Raw genomic sequence first — 14,647 nt, forward strand, 5'->3', positions numbered from 1 at the left:
TATCGGATTATGTTTCTACGAGTTACCCCCGCATAATTTTCCTTGTGCTCGCGCTCAACTCAACTGAAAGTTTTATCTTCCCAAAATGTGGGGCTTTTCCCTTGATATTTGGGGAAAAACAACGACGGAGAAAACATCAATCGTTGACTTGTAATTTAATCAATGGGATGCGCCTAAAAATTTCATGGAAAATTCCTCTTTGGATTCTCATTTTATCCATTGTGTTTTCCCGCACCCCAAAAAAAAACCTTTGGAAATTGTGTGAGAGGGGTGAATGATAAGATGTTGACTTTCTTGCGGAGGAAAACGAACATTTCAACAATTTCCAAACCTCATTACTGTAGTCAGCATTTTCGTTATATGGAATCCCATTTTGACTTTCACATATTCATCCACATCCACACACTCCTTCGTCAGAAAGCACTTTCCATCCCACACACTGTCTCCATTGAGGCATAAATACTAGAGACCACTGAAAGCTCATGTGGTGCTTAAGATGTGTTCTCAGTACCATTTTGCTCTTTTCCCCCCTCACCAACCTCTGTTGCTCACATTGTGCGGAGAATGGGGGATCTTCTAATGAAAATAGTCCCGCAGTGATATCTTTTTTGCTGTGTCTGAGGAATATCTAGATCGGAAATGAGGAGGATACAGGGGTCGGGGGGGGGGGGGGGAGGGAACTGTACGGGAGAGGGAAACGAGGAAAGAGCTTGTTAATGGGATATCAATACATTGATTAAACATAGCCCTAGGGGTCTCATCCCTTTCATGGTCTTAGATTCATGTCGTCAATTTTAGAATATACACTCCCACCCCCCACTAACTCTAACCATAATCTGTTCCACTCATGAACCCTTATCATACCCTCAACGAAACACACGCTGCATTAACCACATGCCATTTTCTTTGATAAGCTCTCTTTCATCCGGTTTCCCAAAATGAAACTGCACAAGAGATAGCAAAGTATCTCCCACCCCTGACGTAGCATACATAATGTAGTGTATGCTACATTCAAAAGGTATTGATGACGACGAAGTCTTCATATGCCAATTAGTTCTGTAAGTTCTTCAAAGGTAAAAGCATTCTCGCTGAAACTTTCCCAATTACAAATTCATCTATCATCCCCAAAACTTTCTAATACAATTTAATCATTAAATTCAATTTCCTTAACTTCTTTTTTTGCAAGACAGCTCTTTGTTCCTTAAAGTGGATAAAAAAATGTTGTGAGGTTCTGTGTTTGTTCTTTCAGTATTTACCCAATTGATTGAACCAACACCAATTGAAAAGTCTCTCTCCATGTCTCTCGGTAGATGATTTTACTTCTAGATAGCTTGGTGTATGGGGTATTTTGAGAAGATAAATCATTTCAACCACCCCTTTGGAAATATCTCCACGTAGGCAAGAATCATATCCCATATAGCAAACAAATACAAAATGCAAATGAAAGGTTTGTCTGCATTGCCACAATCCCCATGAACCATCTTTCCCAGGCATACCTATACCTCCAATTTCATCCCCTTACACTATATATGCATAAGTATACAACTCACCATGGGTGTACTATAAAGTCTCAGGGTGGTCTACCCGTGTGGTGTCTTGTATGCAAGCAAATATAATATGGGTGGATCGTCCCTAAAACCCATGCCTGAATGGACCACAAACATTCACAAAATTGAGATCAAGTATCACGAAAACTAAAAGGTATAGTGGGCATTATACATAACACAAAAGCTTCACATATTAGGAAACAAGAGTGGGTTGCAATTCAGTGTATTATATGTACATTTTGGGAGGCTCAAAAGACAACTCTCCCCGGGAATAGGAGCTCTTGTTTCACGTTTCTCTGAACATAAATGTGATTAAGGCAGTGGTGTATTGCCTTTTACCTACACTCGACCGCAATCATACTCATGTGCCCCAACACTAGAATAGGGAAAATATTTTTATTAACCATGTCAACAAATGAACAAATCGCCCTTTGCGAAAAGTCAAATCTCTAATTATTCTAAACTTACTTACTTAACCGGCGCTACAGCTGGCCTCCAGCCTTGGCCTGATCAAGGATCCTCCTCCATCTGTTCCTATCCCGCGCCACTGTCCGCCAGAATTACTCTAAACTAATGTATAAAATAATCAAAATAATTGAAAATTTTGTTGAAAAATTGTAGGACTTTTGAGCTTTTTTAAACATTTCCTTAAAGAATTGTAAGAATTTTTTTTAAAATAAAACTTGAAGAAAGAAAGCTTTTTAATAGATCTTTACTTGGGAATAGATTTCAATGTGAAACACAGCATTTACCCGCGTTTTAGCTGTGTTTCTTTCAGACACAGCTTTTGTGTACCGAGCAAAATCGAAAGTCGTCAGATCGGGCTCAAACTTGGGATGAGCACGAATTAGGGTCCCCACATTCCAAAAAACGTATGCGCCAAAAAATTTTTTTTCTGGCCGTCCGGCCGTCCGTCCGTCCGGCCGTCCGTCCGCCGTGGTTCAACCCTAAATTGCAAGAGAACGGTAATAGATAGAGACTTGCGGTAAACGGCAAAGTTTAAAAGTCGACTGGAAGACGTCCGATTATGATGTCAAATTTTACCCCCCACCCCCGCGTCCGCCATTTTGGATAACCTCAAAATTTTGTTTTCGCTATATCTCAGCCCCTGTAATAGCTAAAAATCTGAAATTATGATATGTTGTAGGGGCCATCAAGAGCTTTCCAACGATGCCTCATTTTCGAAAATCGGTCAAGCCGTTTAGTCAATATGGCCGCCACAATTTTTCATCGAAAATCGACCATAACTCGAAAACGGCTTGACCGATTTTGATCAACCCGGGGTCAAATGAAAGATCTCAACAAACCCTACAACTCTCTAGAACATCCGAAGTTTCAAAAGTGACCGCTAGGGGGCCAAAAATCAAAAACAAAATTTTCGATTAGTTTTCGATTAATATCTCGAAAACGCCATTATCGATTTGCTTCATTTTTTATATGTTATAGCTGACTATATTATCTAGCTTCATGCCAAAAATGAAGAAAATCTATGGATCCGTTCTCGAGATATAGCCTTCCAAAGTTGGTATGTCATATCTCGGGTTCTACAAGTCCGATCTTGATCAACTCAAGCGCAAATGAAAGGTTTCGAGAAACCCTACAAATGTCTAGAACATTGCAACTTCGAGAAATGACCGTAAGAGGCGCTAAAGTCAAAAACAAAGTTTTCGAAAATTTCGAACTCGAATTTTTCGAAAATGGCGACATAAATTTTTCTCATTTTGCGATATTTTATAGCTGACTTCAAGACCTTTCAAACAAAAAAAAATTTATGAAAATCTATGGATCCGTTCTCGAGATATGGCCTTCTAAAGATTTCTTAAGGTATGACTTTTCAACTTTTCCCGACTTTGCGCGTATTTAAACTAATTCGCGTTCTAGTTTGCTCTCACAAAATTGGTACACTGAAAGAAACACAGCTCTCGTAAGCTTGGTCAGCTTACCAGTACATTTTTATTTAAAGCTTTTCCTTCAATTTTTTGAACATAGTTTGTCTAAAAAACCCTCTTTTAGGTCCTTTCCACATCCTCCTGGTTTTTTTTTTAATTAAAAATGAAGTGAATTTCCACACGTATGGCTACATATTTAAAAGCTCTGTGGATTATATAGAAATTAATTTGTTTATTAAATAAATTAATTTGATGTTGATAATCTACGCCTATTCAGATGAATATGTGTCAAAATTTATTAATTAGGCTGAAATTATTAATTAATAATGAATGCCTAATTAAAAACTAAAAGGGGAATACCTACCCCTATAATAGCAGGATATGCGTGTTAATTTATATGAATTAAAGTAGTGAGAAATATGTAAATAATTGCGTGGGAGACAATATTGCATCATTAAAACTAATTACAGTCATACGCCGAATTTTCCTCAAAGAGTCTTCATCTCGTGATGTTCTAAAAAAAATATTTTTCATAATTTTTTCTCTGATACTTATAAATTCTTTATACTAATTTTCACTTCATCAATTTAAAATGTCTAAAAAATTATTAAATATAAATAAAAAAATCAATCTAAAGAAGTTTAACTTGTCAGCTGTAAATAATTAAATTCCATGAGATGTATATAGTCGTAACAATAGGAATTGATGGTTATGTATCGATATAGAGAAAAAGGGATGCGTGTGGAAGTGGGAGTGAAGGGACGTGACAGAGGAAATGATGTGAGAAAAATGAGAAAAATTTCTTGGTATGTCTTGAGGTAATTGAAAATATTCTAACCGTACTTTTCTCTTATTGCCTCAATCTATCAGAGATCCCATACTAGTGAGAGAATAGGGTATATATATTTTAGGGGATAGAGAGCTGAAGGAAATCACCTCACGTGTCCCCCATCGAAGATATGAGATTTTCTTGCTTCAATGGAAACTTCGTATACAAAATATTTTGTTTCATCCTATTATACTTTCTCTCTCTCTCTGGGGGAAATTCAACTTTATTATACATCTCTTCAACCATGTATATGGGTAAATATTTTCTCTTTAACTTTATAAATTTTCTTGAAATCAATAAAATTCAAGAATATAAAAAAAACGTAAATTTTGAGTAATACTATGTAGAGAGAGCCCTTACAATTCTCAGTAAAAAATTGGGGTGGGATGGCTACAAACTATAGCAGTTTCTCAACACAATGTTTCAAAGGTTTAATTCCCTTTTAATCAGGTCTTAAAGCGTGTAAGAATTCTTGTCTTGATTATTTTTTTACGTTAATTTTAAATTCCATTCTCTTTCACAGTAATAAAAAATTTCACCCAACCGACTTTTAAAGCGTGAAAAAAGTCAAAAGCTAATTTAAGAAAAAAATAATGAAAGACATATAATTTCCATTTGCCATTACCTTCATTAAAAAATCATAATTTTTGTAGTAGTTTTGTAACGTTCGTTTTTCTGAAATTTTAAAATTATCCGAGTTGATAGAGTGACGATTGTGGGAACATCTAACATCTGTCATTGCGTTCGTGTTTGTCTCTATACGATCAATTTTTCTTGTTCGCTAATTTAGTTGTGATTCGACCTTTAAAGTGTCCCCACGCCGGAAGGCAACTGGTTGGAAAACGTGCAGCCCACGAGGCTCACCTTGGCCATAGGACCCGTGCATCCGCAGGGCCCTCGCAATCCTGCACCGTCGGAAGAAGAACCTTTTCCTGCATTGCATCGAGAGAGACGAGGAGGGATGAAGACTCCGGGAAGGAAAATCTTGTACACCGCCTCGTGCTGACACCACCCCTCTTGAGGACGGAAGCGGAAACCCACCACCGTGTGGAAGGTCGTATTGGCTCTCCGAAGGACCTTTATGCAGATCGCCAGCCAGCGAATCATACAAATTGTATCACGTAAATACTTATTGTTGTCTGTCTCCTTCTAAAATCTATAAGGCGCCCAAAAATCTTTTTCTATTAAAATAACGTAACTTCAAACTTCACCCTTGTTGCTAAATTTGCTTTATCATAATGTAAAATTCTAAAATTTAAATTAAATTCAGACTTGAAATAAATTCATTCTTTAACCCACAAACCACTGCGTTTCAGTGGCGCCCAACGTGGGGCTCGAACCCACGATTAACCTTAATTTTGTCTACCTCCTGAGCTTGTTGGCATTCTAAATTTAAATCTAGTTAATTCTAATTGTATTTAGAGCTTGTGAGGACGAAAGAAAGGAATCTTGTGGCAATTCTTTTCCCTCATAACCTCTAGTGAAATTGTGTTCTGGGACGAATAAAGAAGTTGAAACGACCAAGGTCGACAGGCTTCTTTCCTTAAACACATTTCTTTTGCATTTTCTAAATTATTTGCAATTTTCTTTAATTCCTTTTAAATTAAAATCTTTCTAATTAATTTCCAAACTTTTCTAGAAAATTCTATCATTTCCTGTAAAACAGTAAGAAGGAGAATTTATGTTTTATGTGTCTGTGTTGAATCATTCTTGACAAAATAATTTTGGCTAATTTTTATAAAATTCACAAAATATGCCAAGTGCACTTTGGTTTAACAGTACTTATCTCTTTGGTATAAAAGAGATTAATTTCTCTCTCCATACATATATTGAACTTGAAATATATAATATAGAGATCATCATTTGACTTTAAAAAAAAAAAGACTTGATTCTCTTCAATAGAATTCAATTTTGTGCACTTGCTCCATCTCACATTTCATTTTTGATAAATAGAAATTTTCGAGCAATTTAATTTTTTGTGGATTGCAATCAATTCTCTTTGCACCACTTTGCTCATCTATAAAGAGTATTCACTTAGTGGCGTAAAGTTGCTTACGCAAGCGATCTTGTATAATTTTGATCAACAAGATTGTACTTTCTCGCGAGCAATTGAATTGAGACAAAACATCGAAGCATCTGGATCATGAAAAGGACATCTGCGATACCATCAAGGATTTCATCAAATACACGTGTCTCTTTCTCTTGCATAGCGCGAAAGTCTTTGCATTAAAATCATCTTGAATGATTCTGTCTTATGTGTTTGTATGTCCCACATACTATCACATCTACAAACATCTATAATTCTCTCGCTTATTTCTTATTTCTGCTAAAATTTAATTTTGCCAAAATACTCCTCTTTCTATAACTTTAATATTTTTCTTGGATTAAGTGCAATTAAATTTATCTGCTGGAGATCTTGCAAGCTCCAGAACTTTTTTGGTTTAAATTTATATTGGTGGATACCACGAAAAAGAATATCAAATCAGACTATTTTTTTTTTCTTTATTTGTTTAAAAAGTAATTTTAAATGCTCATCGCGATCTTTTAGAGGGGCTTTCTCATAGAGTTGTAACTTTGGATTGCTCCTAATGGAGCGTATAGCTTAGGCGTTCCTATAGTTGCTTCTCTTTTTGCTGTGTTTATGCAGACTATGGTGAATGTACTTGAATATCCTTCCGGAGGGAATTCTCGTACCTATTATTTCCTTGACGCACTCTACCCTTATGCTGACAGGAAAACTTTCTTATCGTTGTGTCTAGATTTTTCACATTATTGGTAGGAAATAAATGCGCAATTATTTTCAGGCCGATAGAAAATTTCTTTTGATACTTCGTGTTGCTTACCCAAATCTCCTCGGGGCCTTTGAACCTGATGGATTTTCGTTATGTGATCTACTTTCCTTCCAGAGAATACACATACTCTCTCTTGAGTGCTTCTCGTAGGGATTCGTGGGGAACTACGCGATACTTTAATCTATCTAACCCCCTTGGACTATGCGGGAACTTATTTCACCAAATAGTCATCTAAACAACCTCTAATTGATTTGCACTATCTCCTATTCTATCTATTCTAACTTAAATTCTAAATTTATACCTTTATGTTTCTCTCAGTGCTAATTTTGTGGGTTATTTAAATATTGAAAAAGGGATAATGGATAATCTGAGCGGACTGGGAATGAAGTGTTGGGAATGCGAATATAAAAATTAAAGATTTAAAAATATTATGAACAGTGAGAATATACACGAAGATCCTTACGGTTGTGGATTAATGGGGCCTCGTTGAAATGGCATTCATTTGAACTCCGTGGGAAAATGGGTGCTCTGAAGATCGACGCTGCAGATTTTCATCTCGCTGGTTGAAATCTTACTCGCTCTCCTAATCGCGGCACCTTCCCAATCACAATTTTGCAAAAACATAGCAAACAGTAATTTATTGAGACCGCTAAAAACCATCCTTTCCCATCCTTGAGACAATAAATATCCCACCTGCTATGAGTAAATTAACTTTTCTTGAATGCAATTCTGATTGTTTGGGATTCGATACATCATGATAAACAATTTGAGGATTGTACATGGTTTCGTTTCTAGTGATTTCCTATCTGGGACGGCAAACATCGCCGCAGTTCCGAAGACTTTCGTTCGCGCATGGAGATGGAAGTGCGTACCGCGTCTCGCGATCCTTGCGTGCTGACTCCTGATCCCACGGGTGGTATCGTCATTGGATTCCCATACAGGCGATCTAAGACCTTAACTGCAACGGGAGTAATAGGCTCTCCTTGTGAAGTCCATTGACTATCCGTAGGGACAATTTGTTTCTATCCGCAGTCATAATAAGGCGACACCCCAGAAAGCCACAAAAGGTGAAAATACCAAATAGGTGTAGGGCAGCCGGGTTAGCTGGACTGGTCTGGAGACTTGGGAGGTTGGGACCGGGCGCAATGCTCGAGGTGTGTGCGGTCTTTGGACTTGTAGGATTAGAAGGTCTTAAATTTTGAAACTCACATTAAGAACTACGAAAATAGAACTCTGCGAAATCGCCTGTACGTGAACCCTTTGCGATATTCTCCCACGGAGATAGTGTCGGTTCAATAGGGTCAACAGACAACGTCGTACATGCTATCTTATTCGCGTGTGAGATTTTCGAGAATTGACCATGTCTTGGAGAAGTAAGAACCTGATCCGCAAGCCTAGAACAACTCATACAAAAATACGCGTCGTCTTAGATGGAAAAGATGTGGAAAAGACCACCAACCTTATACAGATTGCATAAAAGAAAACAAATGTCATTACCTTCCTTTGCCTTTCCTAATATACCGTGAGAGAGAGGATTTCATGCCCGTGAAATGGAGAGGAAGTGAAGATCCTAGATGAGTGGTACCTTCTTGGGAATTCACAGGGATGTCATCGCGACCTGATCCTTCCACAAGAAAACCGAGGGCTTACCTGAAATCCTATATTGTATAATGTCTCTATTTGGTTGAAGGATTTCTATTCAACTCTATTCTGCAAAGTGAAATTAAATCTGCACATATGAGAGAACATAACAGGTTTGCTTTCTTTGATAATTTTCCAATTAACACCCTTTTGGTGAATGAATCGAGTCTATGGATTCGAAGTCAGTTCCTTTGCTGACATTGCACTGAATCTTCTAAATAGACTCACTTGCGATTCATTTTGGCAGAAGTAGACGGAAACTCGCTTACTTAATGGGTAGTACAGGGTTGAAACTGAAGTAAACCGTTGTTCAGTAATATCCATGGTAAGGGGGGCTTGAAGTCTACATACTGTAACAGCTAAGGTGGTGCGGGGGGTTAAAAGCATAAAGGCAATGCTCTTAAATTAACCGTCCCTACACATCTGCTACTTAATGCCTAGTAAAGATCTCGGAGATCTATTGTGCTGTACAATGGACACTACATCCTTGGGATTTACTTGGGTATCTTTTGTTTAAAGGAGAGAGCATGTGCTTCTGGTTTATCGGATTGCTACAGATCGTCTTTAAAAGTAATTTCTACACCTGTCGTGGTAATTATTTGATCTATCGGCATCTTTTATCCCGGCTAGCTTTTCTATCTAATTCTATTCTAATTCCTATATTCTATAGTCTGATCTGATCATGTCTTTGGTAATCTCACCGCTTTTCTTCTCTTCTTTTGTTAATGCACTATCCCTTAATCTTAATTTTTCTCGAAGAGTAACTAAAAGCTCTTTTCTTTTTTTTCTATTTTTTTTTCTTTTGAGTAACTATGAGGAGATGTAACGTTCGTTTTTCTGAAATTTTAAAATTATCCGAGTTGATAGAGTGACGATTGTGGGAACATCTAACATCTGTCATTGCGTTCGTGTTTGTCTCTATACGATCAATTTTTCTTGTTCGCTAATTTAGTTGTGATTCGACCTTTAAAGTGTCCCCACGCCGGAAGGCAACTGGTTGGAAAACGTGCAGCCCACGAGGCTCACCTTGGCCATAGGACCCGTGCATCCGCAGGGCCCTCGCAATCCTGCACCGTCGGAAGAAGAACCTTTTCCTGCATTGCATCGAGAGAGACGAGGAGGGATGAAGACTCCGGGAAGGAAAATCTTGTACACCGCCTCGTGCTGACACCACCCCTCTTGAGGACGGAAGCGGAAACCCACCACCGTGTGGAAGGTCGTATTGGCTCTCCGAAGGACCTTTATGCAGATCGCCAGCCAGCGAATCATACAAATTGTATCACGTAAATACTTATTGTTGTCTGTCTCCTTCTAAAATCTATAAGGCGCCCAAAAATCTTTTTCTATTAAAATAACGTAACTTCAAACTTCACCCTTGTTGCTAAATTTGCTTTATCATAATGTAAAATTCTAAAATTTAAATTAAATTCAGACTTGAAAGTCAATCATAACGCGTCCAGTTATAAGAGTTGGTGTCCCACAACGTGTAGAAGTTTGTTTATGCGTTGTAATACTATTTGTGAACAATATTAGTAGGCAAAGTTGATTTTTTAGTGAAATTCAGCAATTTGATGCATAAAAATTGTCATATCTCTTGTTCTATAACACCTACAGAAATTTCATGACTAGTTTTGGAAAGGTCTTGAAATAAGCTATAATTTGACATATATCTCAATAATTTTCAAGGTCACCTCCAGAACACAAAATGGCGGATTTTTGTTTCACCAAAACAGTTTTTCGCATTTTTCGTCCTGAAGGAATGGTTCTAGAGGTTTCTGATGTTCTAGAAAGTTGTAGATAATTGCAAAACCTTTAATTTGATACAAAGTTGAGTCAAATCGGACAAGCGGTTCAAGAGATATGGTTCTTAGAACTTTTCAAATGCAAGAATTATTCAAATGGCCATATCTTCTAAACGGCGACATAGATTTTCTTCATTTTCGGACTGGTGACAGATATTGAGTCAGGCTACAACATATCAAAATTTAAAGGAAATCTATAACAGATGTTGGGAGATATTGCCTCTTAAAGTTAGGCAATTTTTGTTTTTGATTTTAGCGCCTCTTGCGGATGTTTTTGGAACTTGGAATGTTCTATACAGTTGTAGGGCTTCTTGAAACCTTTCATTTGATACCAAGATGATCAAAATCGGTCAAGCCGTTCTCGAGTTGTATCGAAAAAACACTTTTTGCTTAAGGCCGCCATATTTGCTAAACCGCTTGACCGATTGTCAAGTATGAATTGTTGATGAAAACGTCTCTCTGAGCTCTACAACATACTAAAATTTCAGACCTCTAGCTATAAGGGAAGTGATTGATAGTATTTCAAAATGGCGGACGGCGGCCATCTTGGATTTTGAAAATGCGAAAAAATGAAATTTTACACCCATATTTCTATAGAAAACTTCAAACCGGAAGTCTCTATCTCTTACCGTTCGAAAGTTATAAGGCAAAGTTTAGGCGACCGGCCGGCAGGCCGGCAGGCCGGCCGGCAGGCCGGCCGGATCAAAAATTTTCCACCACCATTTTCGTAATGTGGGATGTCTAAAACGTGCTCATACCAAGTTTGAACCCGATCTGAGGTGGCCGGTTTTTCCGACGATTACAATACTTGGTGTTGGCCACGAAGTGGAACACCAACTAATAAATTCATTCTTTAACCCACAAACCACTGCGTTTCAGTTTTCCCCCCATAGATAGTTTGAGGATGAGCTGGAATGGAATTAAAGTCTCATCATTTGGATATTTCGTCCTTTCGCATTTACCTTCAAGTGGCACAGATGAGTAAAATGGCTTTGGGATTTTTTTGCTCTCTCTCTCCCCGGTTAATAGAAAAAAAACTTCAATGCCCAGAGAATGGGGGATGATGGTGGTGAAAAAAAAGGAGGAACGTAATCGTAAAATTTTATTCATTCTTTCGTCCAAATCTATATTTCATTATGCGAGACCATCTAATGTAAATATTTTCCACATACGTGTCTCAATTCTCCACCACGCATCCCCCATGTGAGTGGTGTGTGAGTTGGAGAATGGGCTGTTTCTCTAATGCAAAATTTCTCTTTATGCTCTTTCACATGGGATACTTGAGGCTTCTTTTTTTCCCTGCCTGGGTGTTTGCCTATCCAGCGAGATGGGGGTGAATGTATAATTTTATTTTATGGGGAAGATACCTTCATAAGCCCATAAAGAAGTGTATAAGTAGTATGAGCGCTATATATATAGGCAGGGGGAGAGATAAGGTGTCTCTACGTAGTATTTTTTCATCTTCTTTCCATCTCCTTCTTCTTAATTTTAGACATTTCAGGCGGGGAGGTTGAAGAATGGATGTCCCTTTCGATTTTTTTTGTGCATATACCCAAAAAGGATATTTCTTTCCGGGACTAGCATTTTGGTTGACGAAATGGCCAGTACGAAATGATGATGATAGTGAAGGTCCAAACGATTGCCTTTCCTGCATGTCATCACCATCATCGTATATATGATGACTATCAAATATGATAAAATTTTGCAGTATGCCCAACCTCTGCAAAAAGCTCCAACACGGTCAAACGTACCAACATTCTTTGGGGGGTTGATGTGTATAATTTGTTTTCACTAATGATGCTCAATTTTCATTGAATCGAAAATTGAACTTTGCCATCACTGGACCAGAAATTTTGAAACTGACCTCCTCCCATAAAATGAATTTAATTAGCGTGTGAAAAAGAATTTGAAAAATAAATATTTAAGGGTTAAAAAAGTGATTTCTTGTTTATTTTTTGCTGAAGCTATTAAATTGTTCTATTGAAAAGAGCAATTCCTTTAAGAAAAATTTAATTTACTTTGATTTAATTTATCAACTGGATTAAGACATGTTCTTATTTTTTTTAATAAATAAAAAAGGTTTTTTAGTATTATAATTTAGCATTCTTCCGAAGTTTTCCCAGATTTTCCACTCATTGGAAATTTTCATCTGTAGCCTCCAAGTCTTCACCTCCATCTGATGCTGCCGAAGCTTCTTCTTCATCTATTGCATCCGAATCCGCTCCTGACACCTCCGAATTGTCCAATTCATCTCCTGGTGCTTCAGAATCTTCTTCGGTGAGGTCCATTTCTTCAATTGCATCGTCTTCAGATGAATTTTGCTCGCCTTCTTCTTCATCATCGATCTCCATGCTGAGCAAATCAGTATTTGTCATGATTAGGGAGAGATGCTGAAAGGACCTCCTAAAGCAGAACACGTGCATGAGAAAATCTATCCCATCTGCTTGATATTTCCACATTGGGAAGCACTCGTTCTCATCTAGACAATCATCGTGATAGAAGCTGCAGCAAATGCTACATTTTCGCATTGGTTCGGTGTCCAAGTAGCCACAAATTTCGCAAATAACACTAGAAACCTTCTGCTGTGGTTCTAGGCAATCAATGGCATTGGTGTAAGAATGAAAATTTTGGAAGATATATAATCTTCCAAAGGATTGACGGTCAATGGGACAGATTTGGCGCTTCGCAGCCCACGTTTGCAAGCAAATTGTGCAGAAGTGATGATTGCAATTCGATGGGACTGCAATGGCTTGATCAGCTCCATAATCACAAAGGCAAATAGGGCAAGTCTCACTAATCTCACTATTTTCCATTTTCTTTCTTTGTCACGCACGTTGGATTTATTTTTGGAGAATTTTTAAGCAGAGAACTTTTCAATTTGAATTTTTCTGCGAACTTTCTTTGTTAATTTTTGGAATACTTCGCTTGAATTCTTTTTTTTTTGAAAATTTAAATGCTTTTTGTATTATGTATTGAACATTAAAATTGAAAGCTTTTAACACTTTAATAATTTTAAAGGACTTAAAAGAAGAGTGAGAAGAAAGCTCTAAAAGTATAATATTTAAGATCAAGTCAAATTCCCAATTTATTCTGTTGTGCAAATAATAGCTCTAAAATAGAAGTGTGTTAGTTTCAATTAATAAGTCGTTTAGTAGGAGTGAGTAGGAATTCTCTACCATTTGCTGGTTAAATTGAATTTGAATGAGTTAATTAAGAGAAGAGACAGAAAAAACATAGTCTGTGTGAATCATCTATCAAGGAATATATAGTACAAAAGTGCTGACTATGTATTCCACATGAATTTAGACATTCAATTTGAATATTCTGCCCATTTTGCCCCTTTTGCAGGCTCTATTTTCTCTTGCGCAAAGTCACCCCAGGACTGTGGGTAAAAACAGGAAATTTAAATTACAATCTCATCATTAAAAGTTTTCACATGCGACGTTCAAATCTCAATTGAGTTTATGCTGTGTGTGTGGAAGAAGCGGGGAATTGTCTCTGCAGTATATTGCTATGAATGAGCACTTATGCATAGAATAACCATTGGAAATCGATTTACTTCCTTCGTCGCTGCAGTATAAAATCCTTTTGCTGACACTCATCAACTATATGGGAGGTATAAAAAAATCCCAGAGTGTGTAGTCAATGTACATATCGTTTTATATACATATGTACTGCATTTGTGTATTTTAAAATACTTTTTAGAAAAATCTGAAATCCTCTCTGACTATAAATAAGTAAGGAAAGAAAGGACAGAGAGAGCCAAACCCACCGCAGGGCAACAATAATCATGAGTGAGCTTCAAGGGTGACAATAATTGCGATGAAAAAGCTAAATGGGAAAAAGCTCATGCAGAGATTGCATGAAGATGGTGTGAATGAGAGGAGGAAGCCACATGCAAAAGGTTGCGCGAGAGCTTTCCCCGCCATCAACAAAGAAGCCACCTTTCAATATAGATTTAAATGAACGAATAATTTTGGTTAAAAGCTCACAGCGGGAGCTTTTTATGGAATGGAAATTAAATTCTCCCCCATCAAAAACTCTGGCGCTTTATTTACTCGTCACATTTGGTGAAAGCATCGAATTTTCCCGCAAATTGAAATGTTTCTGAGTGTGAATATGAGGTGAATGTGAAATATTTTCATTT

At 37.4% G+C, this 14,647-nt stretch overlaps 1 protein-coding gene and 1 long non-coding RNA gene across 2 annotated transcripts in view; one reads left to right on the top strand and one right to left on the bottom strand.

The window, feature by feature from the left end:
* Positions 1–14,647, bottom strand: part of LOC129792487 (STAM-binding protein-like A) — a 781,560-nt gene that overhangs the window by 360,362 nt on the left and 406,551 nt on the right. The window lies entirely within an intron of this gene.
* LOC129792890 (uncharacterized) lies at positions 4,941–10,070 on the top strand. Its single transcript, XR_008750848.1, has 2 exons — positions 4,941–5,386; positions 9,671–10,070. It is a non-coding gene; the product is annotated as an uncharacterized LOC129792890 (long non-coding RNA).

Source organism: Lutzomyia longipalpis, chromosome 1, assembly GCF_024334085.1.
Source record: "Lutzomyia longipalpis isolate SR_M1_2022 chromosome 1, ASM2433408v1".
NCBI classification, from domain to species: domain Eukaryota; kingdom Metazoa; phylum Arthropoda; class Insecta; order Diptera; family Psychodidae; genus Lutzomyia; species Lutzomyia longipalpis.